This window comes from Triticum dicoccoides, chromosome 6A (assembly GCF_002162155.2).
Source record: "Triticum dicoccoides isolate Atlit2015 ecotype Zavitan chromosome 6A, WEW_v2.0, whole genome shotgun sequence".
Classification (NCBI taxonomy): domain Eukaryota; kingdom Viridiplantae; phylum Streptophyta; class Magnoliopsida; order Poales; family Poaceae; genus Triticum; species Triticum dicoccoides.
In genome coordinates, this window is record NC_041390.1 from 625,259,286 (window position 1) to 625,276,857 (window position 17,572).

Below are 17,572 nucleotides of genomic sequence, written 5' to 3' on the forward strand. Positions count from 1 at the left end.
CCGATTGGTGCCACCAACCGGGACCAAAGGCCTCTTTTCAGCAGCCCAAAGGGCGGGAAGCGGCGGCCTTCGGTCCCGGTTGGTGGCACCAACCGGGACTAAAGGGGGGGCATTGGTCCCGGTTGGTGCCACAAACCAGGACCAAAGGGTGGCATTGGTCCCGGTTCGTGCCACCAACCGGGACCAATGACCTTGCACAGCGGCGTGGTGGTGGGAGTTTAGTCCCACCTTGCTAGCTGAGAGAGAGCATCACCTGTTTATAAGGTGCGGTGCGCCTGAGCTGTCGAGCTCCTCTCTAAAGCAGGCCTACAGGCCTAACCTCTCTGTACATGCCTGTGGGCCTACTGGGCCTTCTGCGGGCCTGAATCCTGGCCCATGGATGGGTTTCTAGTCGTATTCAGGCCGTGGTGGCCAAGTAGGTGGCATAATTTTTATTTTTTGCCTGTTTTTTTGTTTTCTTTTTGCTTTATTTATATTGTTTTGTTTCTACTTACAACAAAAACTTATTTATTTTATTTTATTTTGTTTCTAATTACTTATTTATTTTACTTTATGATAATTCTTTTTGCTATTAAAGTTTCTAACAAAAAAAGTTCTTTATGAAAATTATTTTTGCTTTCAATGATTTTGAACAGAAAATACTTCGATAATTTTAGTTGCATCAATTTTATATAATTTTAGTTTCAATAATACTAGAGGTTGCTTATAATGTTTTGAACAGAAAATACTTTGATAATTTTAGTTTCATAAATTTTATTTATGTTATTAATGTTTATTTTATTTTGTTTCTACTTATATATTTTATTAAAGTTTATATTATTTTGTTTCTAATTACTTATTTATTTTATTTGTTATTTTTCATGCACCATTTTTCATGCATTTACTGATTATTTTGAGCTATAAGACCCTAAAATTGAAAAGCATTTCAAATGAACTCTGAAAAAGTTCAAAGTTGGCATGATATCATCATTTCATCCACATAGCATGTGCAAGAAAGTTGAGAGGGTTACGGCAAAAAATGGATGCACTTCGTATACAAAACGGACTATCTCTTTCGAAGTATCAGGATTTCATACGGAAACTCGTCTATTACAAAGGGATTTCATTTTTTAAAACTTATTTGAACTCCTGACTTTTTATGTGTTCAAAATGCACCATTCAAAGCCACATCATCAATTTTCAACCCTTTCTGACTTCATTTGTTATTTTTCATGCATTTACTAATTATTTTGAGCTATAAGACCCTAAAATTGAAAAGCATTTCAAATGAACTCTGAAAAGGTTAAAAGTTGGCATGATATCATCATTTCATCCACATAGCATGTACAAGAAAGTTGAGAGGGTTACGGCAAAAACTAGATGCAGTTCGTGTACAAAACGGACAATGGTATCATACTCGTCTATTACAAAGTTGGCATGGTATCATCATAATAGTTGCGGGATAAAGTCTTCACTTTTTCTTCGCTTGTGTTATTTGCTTATTGCGCCGTAACCATGGATAATCTTCATCGTTTATCAGGATGCTTGGGTCAGCCTTAACTTTGAAGGGAGGAATTTCATGAAACTTTTCATAATCTTCAGACATGTCTGTCTTGCTCTCCACTCCCACAATGTCCCTTTTTCCTGAAAAAACTATGTGGCGCTTTGGCTCATCGTATGATGTATTCGCTTCCTTATCTTTTATCTTTCTCGGTCTGGTAGACATGTCCTTCACATAGATAACCTGTGCCACATCATTGGCTAGGACGATCGGTTCGTCAGTGTACCGAAGATTGTTCAGATCCACTGTTGTCATTCCGTACTGTGGGTCTACCTGTACCCCGCCTCCTGACAGATTGACCCATTTGCACTTAAACAAAGGGACCTTAAAATCATGTCCGTAGTCAAGTTCCCATATGTCCATTATGTAACCATAATATGTGTCCTTTCCCCTCTCGGTTGTTGCATCAAAGCGGACACCGCTGTTTTGGTTGGTGCTCTTTTGATCTTGGGCGATCGTGTAAAATGTATTCCCATTTATCTCGTATCCTTTGTAAGTCAATACAGTCGAAGATGGTCCCCTGGACAACGAGTACAACTCATCACAAACAGTGGTGTCACCTCTGAGACGTGTTTCCAACCAACTGCTGAAAGTCCTGATGTGTTCACATGTAATCCAGTCGTCACACTGCTCCGGGTGTTTGGAGCGCAGACTGTTCTTGTGTTCATCGACATACGGCGTCACCAAGGTAGAGTTTTGTAGAACTGTGTAGTGTGCTTGAGACCAGGAATATCCGTCCCTGCATATTATTGAGTCCCCTCCAAGCGTGCCTTTTCCAGTCAGTCTCCCCTCATACCGCGATTTAGGGAGACCTATCTTCTTAAGGCCAGGAATGAAGTCAACACAAAACCCAATGACATCCTCTGTTTGATGGCCCATGGAGATGCTTCCTTCTGGCCTAGCGCGGTTACGGACATATTTCTTTAGGAATCCCATGAACCTCTCAAAGGGGAACATATTGTGTAGAAATACGGGCCCCAGAATGACAATCTCGTCGTCTAGATGAACTACGTCGTGCGTCATGATATTGAAGAAGGATGGTGGGAACACCAGCTCGAAACTGACAAGATATTGCGCCACATCACTCCTTAGCCTTGGTATGATTTCTGGATCGATCACCTTCTGAGAGATTGCATTGAGGAATGCACATAGCTTCACAATGGCTAATCAGACGTTTTCCGGTAGAAGCCCCCTCAATGCAACCGGAAGCAGTTGCGTCATAATCACGTGGCAGTCATGAGACTTTAGGTTCTAGGACTTTTTCTCTGGCATATTTATTATTCCCTTTATATTCGACGAGAAGCTAGTCGGGACCTTCGTACTGAGCAGGCATTCAAAGAAGATTTCTTTCTCTTCTTTCGTAAGAGCGTAGCTGGCAGGACCTTCATACTGCTTCGGAGGCATGCCGTCTTTTTTGTGCAAACGTTGCAGGTCCTCCCGTGCCTCAGGTGTATCTTTTGTCTTCCCATACACACCCAAGAAGCCTAGCAGGTTCACGCAAAGGTTCTTCGTCACGTGCATCACGTCGATAGAAGAGCGGACCTCTAGGTCTTTTCAGTAGGTAGGTCCCAAAATATAGATTTCTTCTTCCACATGGGTGCGTGTCCCTCGGCGTCATTCGGAATAGCTAGTCCGCCGGGACCCTTTCCAAAGATTACGTGTAAATCATTGACCATAGCAAGTACGTGATCACCGGTACGCATGGCGGGCTTCTTCCGGTGATCTGCCTCGCCTTTGAAATGCTTGCCTTTCTTTCGACATTGATGGTTAGTCGAAAGAAATCGACGATGGCCCAGGTACACATTCTTCCTGTATTTGTCCAGGTATATACTTTAAGTGTCATCTAAACAGTGCGTGCATGCGTGGTATCCCTTGTTTGTCTGTCCTGAAAGGTTACTGAGAGCGGGCCAATCGTTGATGGTTACAAACAGCAACGCGTGCAGGTTAAATTCCTCCTATTTGTGCTCATCCCACGTACGTACACCGTTTCCATTCCATAGCTGTAAAAGTTCTTCAACTAATGGCCTTAGGTACACATCAATGTCGTTGCTGGGTTGCTTAGGGCCTTGGATGAGAACTGGCATCATAATGAACTTCCGCTTCATGCACATCCAAGGAGGAAGGTTATACATACATAGAGTCACGGGCCAGGTGCTGTGATTGCTGCTCTGCTCCCCGAAAGGATTAAGGCCATCCGCGCTTAAACCAAACCATACGTTCCTTGGGTCAGCTGCAAACTCAGCCCAGTACTTTCTCTTGATTTTTCTCCACTGCGACCCGTCAGCGGGTGCTCTCAACTTCCCGTCTTTCTTACGGTCCTCACTGTGCCATCGCATCAACTTGGCATGCTCTTCGTTTCTGAACAGACGTTTCAACTGTGGTATTATAGGAGCATACCACATCACCTTCATAGGAACCCTCTTCCTGGGGGGCTCGCCGTCAACATCACCAGGGTCATCTCGTCTGATCTTATACCGCAATGCACCGCATACCGGACATGCATTCAGATCCTTGTACGCACCGCGGTAGAGGATGCAGTCATTAGGGCATGCATGTATCTTCTGCACCTCCAATCCTAGAGGGCATACGACCTTCTTTGCTACGTATGTACTGTCGGGCAATTCGTTATCCTTTGGAAGCTTCTTCTTCAATATTTTCAATAACTTCTCAAATCCTTTGTCAGGCACAGCATTCTCTGCCTTCCACTGCAGCAATTCCAGTACGGTACCGAGCTTTGTGTTGCCATCTTCGCAATTGGGGTACAACCCTTTTTTGTGATCCTCTAACATGCGATCGAACTTCAGCTTCTCCTTTTAACTTCCGCATTGCGTCCTTGCATCGACAGTGACCCGGCGGAGATCATCATCATCGGGCACTGGTTCCTCTTGATCTTCAGCAGCTTCCCCCCTTGCAGCATCATTGGGCACATCATCTGGTTCCTCTTGATCTTCAGCAGCTTCCCCTGTTGCAGCATCACCGTATTCAGGGGGCACATAGTTGTCATCGTCCTCTTCTTCTTTGCCGTCTTCCATCATAAACCCTATTTCTCCGTGCCTCGTCCAAACATTATAGTGTGACATGAAACCCTTGTAAAGCAGGTGGGTGTGAAGGATTTTTCGGTCAGAGTAAGACTTCGTATTCCCACATGTAGGGCATGGACAATACATAAAACCATTCTGCTTGTTTGCCTCAGCCACTTCGAGAAAACCATGCACGCCCTTAATGTACTCGGAGGTGTGTCTGTCACCGTACATCCATTGCCGGTTCATCTGCGTGCATTATATATAATTAAGTGTGTCAAAAACCATTACAGAACATCATGAATAGATAATTAAGTGACCAAATTAATAGAAGTTCATCATCACATTAAAACCAAAGTACATACATAGTTCTCATCTAACAACATATAGCTCTCCAGAGCATCTAATTAATTAAATCATACATTGAAACTATGTAAAACATTTCAATGCGAAAACAAATGCGATCATAATCGCAACCATGGTAATAATTGATCCAACGGCATAATGATACCAAGCCTCGGTATGAATGACATATTTTCTAATCTTTCTAATCTTCAAGCGCATTGCATCCATCTTGATCTTGTGATCATCGACGACATCCGCAACATGCAACTCCAATATCATCTTCTCCTCCTCAATTTTTTTTATTTTTTCTTCAAGTAATTGTTTTCTTCTTCAACTAAATTTAACCTCTCGACAATAGGGTCGGTTGGAATTTCCGGTTCAACCACCTCCTAGATAAATAAAATCTATGTCACGTTGGTCGGCATATTTATCATAAACAATAAATGAACCAAATAGTTATAAAAAGATAATATATACCACATCCGAATCATAGACAGGACGAGGGCCGACGGGGGCGGATACCAAAACCATCGCACTATGTAATAAGAAGGAATAATAAAAGTAACAAAATTAGACAAGTATCTATCTAAAGTAAGAATATTTTTTCTTTCAGAAAGAAGATAAGAACAAGACGCTCACCACGGTGGTGCTGGCGACGAGATCGGCGCGGGCGATCGACGGCGGTGAAGACGGGGAAGGGGCGTGACGGACCGCTAAACCTAGACAAATCTCAGGGAAAATGGAGATCGAAGGTCGAGTTTCGAGAGGAGAAAGATTAACTAGTGTGGCTCAGACATTTCATCGAACACCTCATGTGCATAGGAGGTGAGCTAGAGCACCCAAATGCCCTCCCCTCGTTGGCCAGAAAAAACAGAGCACTGTGGAGTGCTCTGCTGTGGCGATGGGGTATATATAGGCAACTCATTGGTCCCGGTTCTTGGCACCAACCGGGACTAAAGAGGGGGCATTGGTCCCGGTTGGTGCCACGAACCGGTACCAATGCCCCCCTTTAGTCCCGGTTTGGTGGCACCAACCGGGATCAAAGGCCTTGTGCTGCCCCGCGTCAAAAGTTTAGTCCCACCTCGCTAGTTGAGAGAGCTCGAGAGTGGTTTATAAGCGCTGCTGCGCCCACCCTCTCGAGCTCCTCTCAACTGCAGGCTTTCGGGCCTAACCGTTCTCTTTGCCTGTGGGGCGTACTGGGCCTTCTGCGGGCCTGAATCCTGGCTCATGGATGGGTTTCAAGTCGTATTCAGGCCGTGGTGGCCCAGTAGGTGGCATAATTTTTTCCCCTGTTTTTTGTTTTCTCTTTTGCTTTATTTATTTTGTTTTGTTTCTACTTACAACGAAAAACTTATTTATTTTATTCCATTTTGTTTATAATTACTTATGTATTTTACTTTATTTATTATATTTTTATTTATTTTACTGCTACTATTTTTATTTATTTTATTAAGGTTTGTTTATTTTATTTACTATAGTTTATTTTATTTTATTTTATTAAGGTTTATATACTATAAAAAAATGAACATAGATGCGCTTATAGAGAAAATTCAACCTAAATTCATAATAAATTTCTATGAAATTTAAAGAAATTTACTCTGAATTTAGGTCAAATTCCCTGTATAAGGGCATCTATTTTCACTTTGAGAGGAGCTCAACAAGGCAGAGAGGGACGGGCTTATAAACCGGTGTGAGCGCCCTTCGGTTGGCGAGGTGGGACTAAACTCTGACCGCAACTAGGACCAACCCTTTAGTCCCGGTTTGTGGTATTGAACCGGGTCTAAAGGGTGAGACTTTGATTCCAGTTCAAGCCACCAACCGGGACCAATGGTGGTGGGCCAGGAGCGAGGCCCATTGGTCCCGGTTTGTCCCACCAACCGGGACCAAAGGGGCCGGACGAACCGGGACCAAAGCCCCCACGAGGCCCGGCAGGCCCCTGGCCGCACGAACCGGGACCAATGCTCACATTAGTCCCGGTTCGTGACTGAACCGGGACTAATGTGAATATTGCCCTGTGACCAAAGCCCATTTTTCTACTAGTGTGAACACAGCTTCCCGGTGCTGAGGATCCTGGAGGTGGTCGACTGTCCCACCATGCTCGCATTCGAGAAAGGGTCAATGACAAAGCTCGAGACGCTTGTGTTGTGGTTTTTTGACAGGGATACGAGGATTGTCGGCCTCGAGAACTTGGAGAACCTTAAAGAGGTCAAGCTTTATGGTGACAAAGGCAACCCAGCAATGGAACGTGCAGTGGAGCAGCTTCAGGCTCTCTCCACTGAGTCCAGTCAGATCAAAGTTGTAGCGGACTGGTGGTGAGGTGCGCGTCTTAATAAGGGCATGGCCAATGCATAGCCCCAGGGTGATGCCTCACATGCCATGTAGGATCGGATAACAGAAAAAGTAGGTTCGGATGGGGAAGCGGGATCCTTTCCAGAAGGCGGGTGCTTAGAGACAAAAAGTGTGGTCCAATGCATAAAGTTGAAAAGGTTGAAATGAAAAGGAGGGATGCATGTATAGTGAGAGTCACTTTCTATTCTTTGATGAGGTCCACTAGTAGTAGTTTGCATTGGGGAGAAAAAATCAATACATATGCTTCAAATTACTTTTTGTCATGAGGCATATGTATCCATATGCTACCATTGTACATGCCCTAAGGAACTGCTGCTCCTGTACGTTTTCTACGTACGGCCTTAATTAGTGTGTTTTTCCTTTCAACTGCATGCATGTGTGTGTAAATTCAGTTCAGAGTTGAGGCTGGATCGAGCAGCATTTGGTTATTCTATCGATTTGTATGTGTGTAACAAACATGAGTGCTATATACTGTATGTACGAGTATTCCGCACGATTTATAAATTGCCTCGTACTCTTGAGCATCATTCCAACGGAGCTGCTGCCTACAATTAACCTGCAGCCATCTCGTCTTCCTCTTGATCCTCTCCTCCCCCGATGTCCCCGCGCCGGGCGCCGCATACACGTCTGGCACCTCCCGGCGCGCCTCAACACGGCGCGGGACTGCGCGCAGCTGCTGAACACCGACGCCATGCGTGGATCACCCCAGTTGGATGCTCTTCAGGTTGTACGCCGGCGATGTGTCCTAGCCGCCGTAGCGCCCTGAAATCAACCCCAGGCATGCTTGCCAGCCGCGTAGCCTGGCGATGCCCTCAGGCTCTCCATCGAGTTCTTATTTGAATCCTTTGGCAGCGAGTGGCTTCCTTGTTGAGCTCGATCGATGTTGTACGCGCGCGTCGATACTAAATACACGCGCCAGGCTATGGGAGGTTGCCGGTGGCTAGCCAGGCTAGGCAATGCCCTCGGCTGGGGAGCTAGCTAGGCTCAAGGTACATTCTCTACACTGCAATTTATGCAAATTGCGTGGACATGGCCAGAGATATAGGAAGTGTTAAGTTTCAGCATTGCTTTAGGGAAGCCAACAGTGTTGCTCATGAAATCTCTAAGGATTGCTATTCCTCTAAAATTGCTGCTTGTAATTGGGTTGACCAACACCCTAGCTTCTTATTCCCTGTGCTTGTGAATAATGTAACTTTATTTACCAATCAATAAATCATCCCTCGCCAAAAAAAAGCATGCCATGAAGGCTTTCCCTCAAAAATAAAAAAGATTGACCAATCGATCAAGCGTGCTTCAGTTCAGTACTTGCGTGCAGAGGGCAGGCCACGGCACTTTTAACATCTCTTGGATATGAAAGCGTTGCGCGCAGAGGTCTAGTTTCAGAGTTGATGTCGGGCCACCATTTCAACCAACCTAACATGATCTATCTAACTGGTCACTCTATAGTTGTTATAGCGAGATTGAGTTGTTCTCTTTCACTTAACAGCACTGTGATCTATCCTAATGTCCATAAAGTTCACGGGCTAGAGATAAGGAATCAAGCCTTTTATCATTCCCGCATTGAGGACGCGATAAAGGCATGATAAAGGCATGAGTTTAATTCGGTCCATGATATTGTAGAAGGAATTAACATTTCAATTTGGCATTATTCCATGTTCGAAACCAAGTGAATTCGTCCTAGATACCTAAAATCCATTTGATTATGTGAGCAGTTTGCCAAAGATACAAAATATTTTAAAACACGAAGTAGCTGTCGTCGTTGAGACGTTTAGACTTGTGCTTGACCATCCGAAGTTTGCATCCTTGTCGCACCACCTCCACGCCCGGTGAGCAGGACCACCGTGTCGACGGAGTCGTAGTCACTGCCCCATCCGTCCATTTCCATGACTCCGAAGGTTCTGTGGATACAAAACCTTCTTTCCCCGAGGTACGCCACGCTGTGGTGCTGCAAGCTCCAGTTTGGCAGTGGGTCGACGTCCTCCCACTCATGCTGCAACACCGGGGCCAACCCGTTCGTCCTCATGGCGCCCAAGACATTCACGGCGCAAAAACGGTAGGAATTGTTACCATCAATGCCGAACAGGATATTGTTGCCAAGCTCAGGGACGTGCAGGGCACGGGACGAGAAGGGCAGCCTCCAGCGGCCGGCCTTTGTCCACTCGCCGGTGCCCGTGTCGAAGCAGTAGGTGCCGCCGGCCGGGACGGCCTTCCCCCCGGAGTTGGAGGAGGAGCCAGAATCTCTGAGCGAGACGCAGATGGTGGTGCTGCTGCCACTAGAAGCATCTTCATTGCCGTCGTGGCCGTGAAGAAGTGCATAGGACTCAATGGAGATGGAGCTTTTACTTCTGCCATGGCCGACGCCGAGGGGTGCGGGAGGTGGGAGCGCCCGCCAGTGCCATAGGTGCCTGTCATTGCACGCAAACAGGCGGAACCACGGCGAGTCGGGGTCGCCGTAGACGAGGGCCTCGAAGCTGCGGCCCGCGCCATCCATGACGTAGAGGGCCCCGGGGTCGGCGGCGTGGGTGACGAAGGAGATAGGTTCCGACCTTTTGGGCTCATCGAGCCTGGGCATCATCTGGATAGTGGCAGCGTCGGCGTTGTAGAGCGCGGCCATGCCATTGCTGTCCATGCAGAGGATCCTTTCCTCGGCCCCGGCGGTGCCGCCGTAGAGGGAAAGAAGTCAAGCATCTCCGTGCTACCGCCCGGGTGGGAGGAGGCCTTGAACCTGAATTTGGGCGTGGCCACCCGCAAGACGTCGTAGTCCTTCTCCGGCGGCGCCGACGTGCCATCGCAATCGTCGTCCGACGACGCCGCCGCCGTGCTCTTCCTCGGCTTGTCCTTCGCCTTGGCAGCCGCCACTCGTTGGATCTGGTGCTGCTGTGCCTCAGCCGTGGAGGGGTAGAAGAGGTGTTTGTTGGGGTTGGTGATGCGGCCGAGCGACCCTCCGTCGTAGTATTGGCCAATCGCCACGTTCAAGAACCGTCGCGCCTTCATATCGATCTGCTCATTTTCTCCCTGTAATTCCCTCGGGACACACGGATGACAGATCCATCGGAGAAGAAAAAGTCGAAGGTAGACGAACGAAGCGGCGGCTAGCTAGCTAGGTCATCTCTGGCGCATATGGGTTTTACGCAGGTACACTTAGGTTTATATGGTGACTACATTTTATGTTTGTGTGCGTGCGTGCATGGGCCGGCCTGTTATCAAGTAGCACGATTTGAAACTGGGCTATACGTGCATCTTTTTTTTTTTGAACATCAGGCTATACGTGCATCTTTACAAATATAAGTACATCTTCGGATACAAGAATTCCTGCAATAGCAGAGTTGAATACTCTCTCAAACCAAAGGATTTTCGTATAAAATTTGGAGGCTTCAAATGCTTAGGACTTGATTTTATGTCGGTCATTCAAGTCGTAAAAATCACGGTTCAACGCGCTACGCAAACGGACCGGTGTGCATTTCATGTCTGCTACGACCCATTTTCATGCCCTCCAACTTGAGAATATCTTCTTTCTTTCGTATGGCATGCGCTGATTATTGTATTTCTTCTTATATATCTCTGCTCCTCGGGTCATCTGAATACTAGCTGACATGCGTTGATAATATAGATATAAGTAGATCTTTAGATTTACACGGGGAGAGGTTTTTATTAGTCACCTAATTTTAACTGAAAGTAACTTGTAACAAACACATAAATATGGTATCCTAAGTATCTAAGAGATTCATCTTCACTAACTTAATTATCTCAACTTGCAAGCATGTTAATTACCTCACTATACAGTCATGAATGGGAGAAGGCCCACCTCAAGTTGCAAGCATTCATGGAGAAAAAACCACCAAAACATTCAACCATGCATGAAAAAAAAATTCCATTCAACTATTCTACTTATGTTCAATAGATATTTTACAACTATACATAATCAAGTATAATAAGTCATATGTATTTTCAATTTTGCTTCTAATGTTATCAACCCAAATTTTTATCAACTGATTCTCATAGCAACACACGGGGTATTCTCTAGTTGAAATAAATACTCTCCAAATCAAATGATTTATATATGATTTCTTGAGGACTAGAATGGTTAGGAACTTTTGCAATGTGGGTCGACTGATTTGTATAATTGACTTCTATAGAATTTTCTATAAAGATTCATTTGGACAACACCCATATGAAATTTTCGCATGCATTTAAACCTTTTGAAAGAATTTTTATGTGATGCAAACAAACAAAACCAAATCGCTCAAAGAGCCCTAGAAGAGTCATATTCTTACTATGCTAAAGATGCATGCTCAAGCATAGCATAAACTATTATATATTTCTATATCACGTAGTCGATGCAAGAGTCAAGGCGTTTGGACTTGTGCTTGATCATCTGGAGCCCGGATCCCACGCGCAGCACCTCCACACCGGTAAGCAGGACCACCGTGCCGACGATTTCCCAGTCTGATGAATATGCACCCTGGCCGATGATGTTGAAGCTTCTGTGGATGCAAAACCTTCCATCCCCAAGGTACACAAGGCTATATTGTGTTGGATGCCAACCAGGAAGTGGGTCGACGTCCTGCCATGCGTGTCGCAACACAGGAGCTATGTTCATCTTAGTGCCAGAGACGTCCACGGCGCAAAAGCGGTAGGGGTGCTCGCTCTCAATGCCGAATAGGAGGTCGCCGCCAAGCTCGGGGACATGCAAGGGCGAGAAAAGAAAGGAAGCACCAAGTCGCCGGCCTTCGTCCACTCGCCGATGCCAGAGCACATGTCGAACCAGTAGGTGCGCGGACGGCCGACAGAGATGTATACGGTGCCGCCCCCATTTTGACCATGGACGAGGGCATCGGTCTGAATAGGGTAGTTGTCGTTGGCCGGCGGCGGAGGGAGCTGGCGCCAATGCCACCCCTGCCAGTGGGCCCTCCTGTAGGGCGACGAATGGGGGTCGCCATAGACGAGGGCATCAAAGCTGCGACTCTCTTCATCCATGATGTAGAGCATGTCGGGCCGAGTGGGGTCGTCGGCATCGGTATGGGTGACGTAGAAGAAGACTGGCTCGCACCACCCACTGTGCTCGATGAGGCCGGGCACCATCTTGATGGTGGAGGCATCGGCGTCGTAGAGCGCGGCCATGCCGGACTCATCGACATAGAGGAACCTGCCCTCGCCCCCGCCGGCGCCGCCGTAGAAGGGAAAGAGGTCGACCTTCGCGCCGCGGCCGCCAGGGGGATTGGAGGGCTTGAACCTCAGCTTAGGCTCGGGCAGCCGCAACAAGCCTTCGTAGTTTTCCTCAAGCGCCATTGGCGTGCTGTCCTCCTCCTTCGCCTTTGCGGCCGCTGCCGCTCGCTGGATCTGGTGCTTCTGCGCCTGGGCTATGGATGGGTAGAAGAGGTGCTTCCTGGGATTGGCGATGCGGCTCAGCAAGCCGCCGCCGTATGTGTCCACCGCCATGTTGAGGAACCGCCGCGCCTTCATCTTTTTTTTTCCTTCGATCGGTGGAGAGATGAAGAAGGCGGCGATGGATCCAATCCAATACGTGCGTGCTTTTTTTTAGTAATCGTGCGTGCTTTTGGCGGACCTGTGCTATGCGTATGGGCCAACCCATAATTACTATGAGCATGGGCCGCCTATTTTCTTGCGAATTGGCCCGGTCAAGTCGGCCGTCGGGGAGCGCCTATTCGGCGCCTTCAGCGCCGCCGAAGGCAGCTGGCGCCTGCGGCAGCGCCTGCTCGGCCGGCCCACGAACGTGCACGTAGAAGAAATTGCATTATTGCACCAAAAAAAAGTGGCTCTCTGTGAATCAAACTCGCGACCTCACACTTGACTTCGAGTTTGGCGAACCGGTACACATAAATGCTGCTAATGATTCACTTCAGCGCGAAATGATTTAAGAACCAATTTAGCAGAGCTACTTATTGTACATCCCCTCGCTTAGATTTTGACGTATTTGAAAACATTAATGAAAACGTGAATGTATGGAAAAACTGTGAACAAATTTGGATAGTTGACGAACATTCATAAAAAAGTTAGCCAATGCAAAAAGTGTTCATGTATTCAAATAAGTTCATGAATTCAAAAATAAAAGTTCATGAAATTGAAAACAAAAGTGCACTAATTTAAAAAAACAGTTCACAACAATTAAAAATGACCATGAGTTTGAAAAAAATTCATTGAACTTGGAAAAAAGTTCACTAAATTTGCAAAAAGTTCACCGAATTTTAAAAAAATTCATCAACTTTTCCAAAAGAGTTCATCGGATTTAAAAAGAGTTCATCGAATTTGGAAAAAAGTTCATTGAATTTGCAAAAAACTCATCGAATTTAAAAAAAAATCATCAACTTTTCAAAAGAGTTCATAGGATTTAAAAAAGAGTTCATCGAATTTGGAAAAAAAGTTCACTGAATTTGACAAAAGTTCATCAAATTTTAAGAAAGTTCATCAACTTTTCAAAAAAGTTGATCGGATTTAAAAAAGATTTCATCGAATTTGGGAAAAAGTTCATTGAATTTGCAAAAAGTTCATTGAATTTAAAAAAAGTTCATCAACTTTTCCAAAGAGTTCATCGGACTTAAAAAAGAGTTCATCGCATTTGGAAAAAAGTTCACTGAATTTGCAAAAAGTTCATCAAATTTAAAAAAAGTTCATTGATTTTGAAAAAAGTTCATCAAATTTTAAAAAAAGTTTATCGGATCTGAAAAAAGTTCAAAAAAATGTTTATCAATTTAGAGAAAAGGTTCATGAATTATAGAAACGCGCATTAAAGAAAACAAAAAGAAGAAACAGAAAAAGATATGAAAAAAAGTAAAAGATAAAGGACGATGAGCCCTTTCATCCGGCAGGCGGCCTTGTCCTGCAGCCGCTTCAACTGGGCAAGCCGAGCCGGTGAAAGCGCTGGTGACGAGAAGCACGAATATAAAAACAAAACTTAATGTGGATTTTTCGTTTAAAACATGCAGAACTTTGAAAATTGGTAGGCAAAATGAAAAGGCGGCACCAGGACCTGAGTGGCCCCGCAGTTGCATGCTTTAAATCCTCGTCCTTATATGTCTGCTCCTTTGGGGCATTCAAGTACTATAGACATGTGTTAATTACAGAGATAGAAATAAGAATTGCTAAAATAGCCAAGATGGAAATATATCTAGGAAGGTGTTCATAGATCATTATCAGTCCACTAATTTTCAACTGGCGGGTAATTATATTGGTGTATCAAAATAAATAGAAGAGTTGTTACTACTATGAATTAAGGTGCATGTAGATGTGGATGCTGTCAAGAAGTACTCTAAGATTCAGAGCACGGAGACCGAGTTGATGTAGCTAGGTGTCGAGACGTCTGGACTTGTGCTTGATCATCCGCAGGTTGGGTCCTTCTCGCACCAACTCGACTCCGGTGAGCAGGACCACCGTGTCAACACACTCCTCGCCGCTGCCCCATCCGTCCATTTCCATGATGCCGAAACTTCTGTCCATTTCCATCCCCGCCTCCGCCCTCGCCTGTGCCATGGTAGAAGGGCAAGAAGTCGAAGCTCGTCATGTCGTAGTAGCCTGGGAGGGAGGAGGGCTTGAACCTGAGGCTGGGCGTGGGCAGTCGCAAGACACCGTCGTAGTCCTCCTCCGACGTGCCCTCCTTCTCCTGCGCCTGGGCTGTGGATGGGTAGAAGAGGTGCTTCCTGGGGTTGAAGATGCGGCTCAGCGCCCATCCGTCGCGGCATCCCTCCGTCACCACGTTCAAGAACCGTCGTGCCTTCATCTTTCCCACGAAGCAACCAGCCACGCGGCGGCTAGGTCATACTACTCTCCATCGGTGTCACCAACGTATCTGCCTTAGTGGACTGCACGTTTTTGGCCCATAACTAATTAAGTAGTACTTAGCATATTAATTAATTATTAAGTACTCATGGGCCGACCGGCCTCATTTCTTAAAAAAACAAAAAACAAAAGCTGAAACATGTTTTGGAGTTCCGAAAGAAAAAAAAACCAAAGGTTTCTTGAAGGGTATATAGATGATCACTAGTGTTTCTCAAAAAAAAAAGATGATCACTAGTGGTGCGGATTTATGGCTGACGAGCTCCAGGAGTAAGCTATTTTGAAACAAAAGCAACAATCATATTCAAAAGTTCCAAAAAATAAATATTCAAAACACTTTCTGTGAAAAAAATTATGTGTTCAATACGGAACAGTGATCTTTTGTTTAAATAATGCGATTTCTAAGCTACCCAGCAAACAAAATTCTGGCCAAACAACAAAAAAAAACTATTCTGTCCATTACGAAATACACATTTTTCATTTTTTGTATGCCACATATGAAAGTATATTGTTGTAAAATTTTGCTAGTATGTAGTATACATGTGTATGTCTATTCACTAATTTTGCTATAATTCTTTTTGGGATGTACACAACTAAATTTTCAGAACGATCTTCCTGGAGCCGGGCCACCATTAGGCATGTTTCACTATCCACATGTGTAATTCGGCGAAGAAACGTGATTTTTTGTGGACTAAATAGAAAAGAAAAATATGTGGACCTATAATTCACTACATATTTGCTATGTAGCTCACGAATTTTCAAAAATGTGAATGAAATTCCGCATAGAGCAGAAGCACTTGTACATGTACATGTTTGATTATTTTTACGAAAATTGTGTAAATATGAAAATATATATTCTTTTTTACTTTCGCCATCAAGCCTCATCCAGCCAGAGTGATAGCTTGGTCCTACTTGTATACGAAAAGTAGTTTCCATGACAAGTATATGAGAAACAGTTCTCCAATATGAGAAGTCTTCCTGTTTTTCTTCTCGGACTAATTGTAAGGCTGTGTTGACTATTATTTTTCTTGTTATATAACTCAGCTTTCGGCCTTTCAAATAATAGAGGACTTTTTTTAGCAAAAAACCTAGAGAACATGTGTTTTGGTAATAAAGATATAAGTACATGCGGTGATATAAGAACTGCTAAAATAGCCGGGTTGAAGATACAATGGCATTATATCGATAGAGGAAGGTGTTCAATCGTAGGGGAATGTGTTTTACGTAGCACAATCAAACCCAAGATCACTATTTACTCTAAAACAACAAAGATCGCTATCAAAGTTCAGGTACCAAGATCATATCATCGACGATCCGTCAGCATGGCGGAGATGTTAACGAGATCGATGAAGTCCTCCAACTCCTGTATCTAGGTTATACCTTCAGGTCACGAGAGTTTTCTCCTTGCGAGGATGTGCCCGAAATAGCATCAAAGAATATGATGCCTCCAAGGTATCTACACATAGCGATGTAGCAATATCGCATCACTTTATGGACCAACACAAAGAACCGAGGGGGGGGGGGTCTAAATCTAATCTGGAGACCTCTCTGACCAGGTGCTATCTTCCTATACATCCTTGCCTCTACATAGATCTGCATTGAGCGCCACTGGTGTGGGGGTGGAAGGAGACATGGTCAACATCTCCAAGCCGCGGATGCGCCAGCAGCTTGCATACCAAGATCGATGGTCTCCATTGTCGCTGGAGCATGGTGCACCGGCGGAGGTGTCCTATTGAATGCATGAAGGAGAGATATGCGTCCATTTTTTCCCTTCTTGTTTTTTCTTTAATGTTTTGGTTCTTTAGATGCTAACATCAGAACAAGCAAAATTTGAACAGAGAAACACCAAAGCCTTATTCAGAGGGGGAAAAGCCTTCCATGTACTTCTTCTCAATTGAATCATGAAAGTCATCATGAATCAGGACACTACACTCAAAGGATGGTTAAATTCATATTATATCATGAAAATGTAAAAAAGGCAGGATGCACAATATGAAATCCATTTTGTGAATTCAGTCTCCAATGAGTGTAAGAAGAATATGCATAGGGCATGTTCACAAGTTACTACCAACTAAACAGCCCAGAGGCTGACCAAATACCACAAACTCTGAGTATGCAAGTTCGGGAAAACTAAAATATGTATATGCATGATTGTGCAATTAAAAAAAGGTACTGAAACATGTTGATTATGTACATGTACCAAATAACTTCTAACGCTTACATAAAATAATATGAGGTGTGCAACTAAACTAACTCACAAGATCATATTGACCTAGATTGATGAGTTTGTTTCAAAAAAATCCGTAACTTTTCTTTGAAATTAACCTTAGAGTTTCACATGATGTATGTGGTAAGCAACCACAAAACAAACTATGTCATGTCGAGATATTTTACGGTACATCATACTACGGGATGTAATGGGTAGTATTAAGTTCATCCAACGATTGATATTATTCGGGTTAGATTTGGCTCGAGGACAGCTTTGTAATTTCTTCCATGATAATGTTTCGATCTGATTTAGACTTCT

At 44.6% G+C, this 17,572-nt stretch overlaps 1 pseudogene; it reads left to right on the top strand.

Moving 5' to 3' along the window:
- The window catches only part of LOC119316172, a 15,240-nt pseudogene extending 8,019 nt beyond the window's left edge, over positions 1 to 7,221 (top strand).
- Positions 7,222 to 17,572: the final 10,351 nt, after the last annotated feature.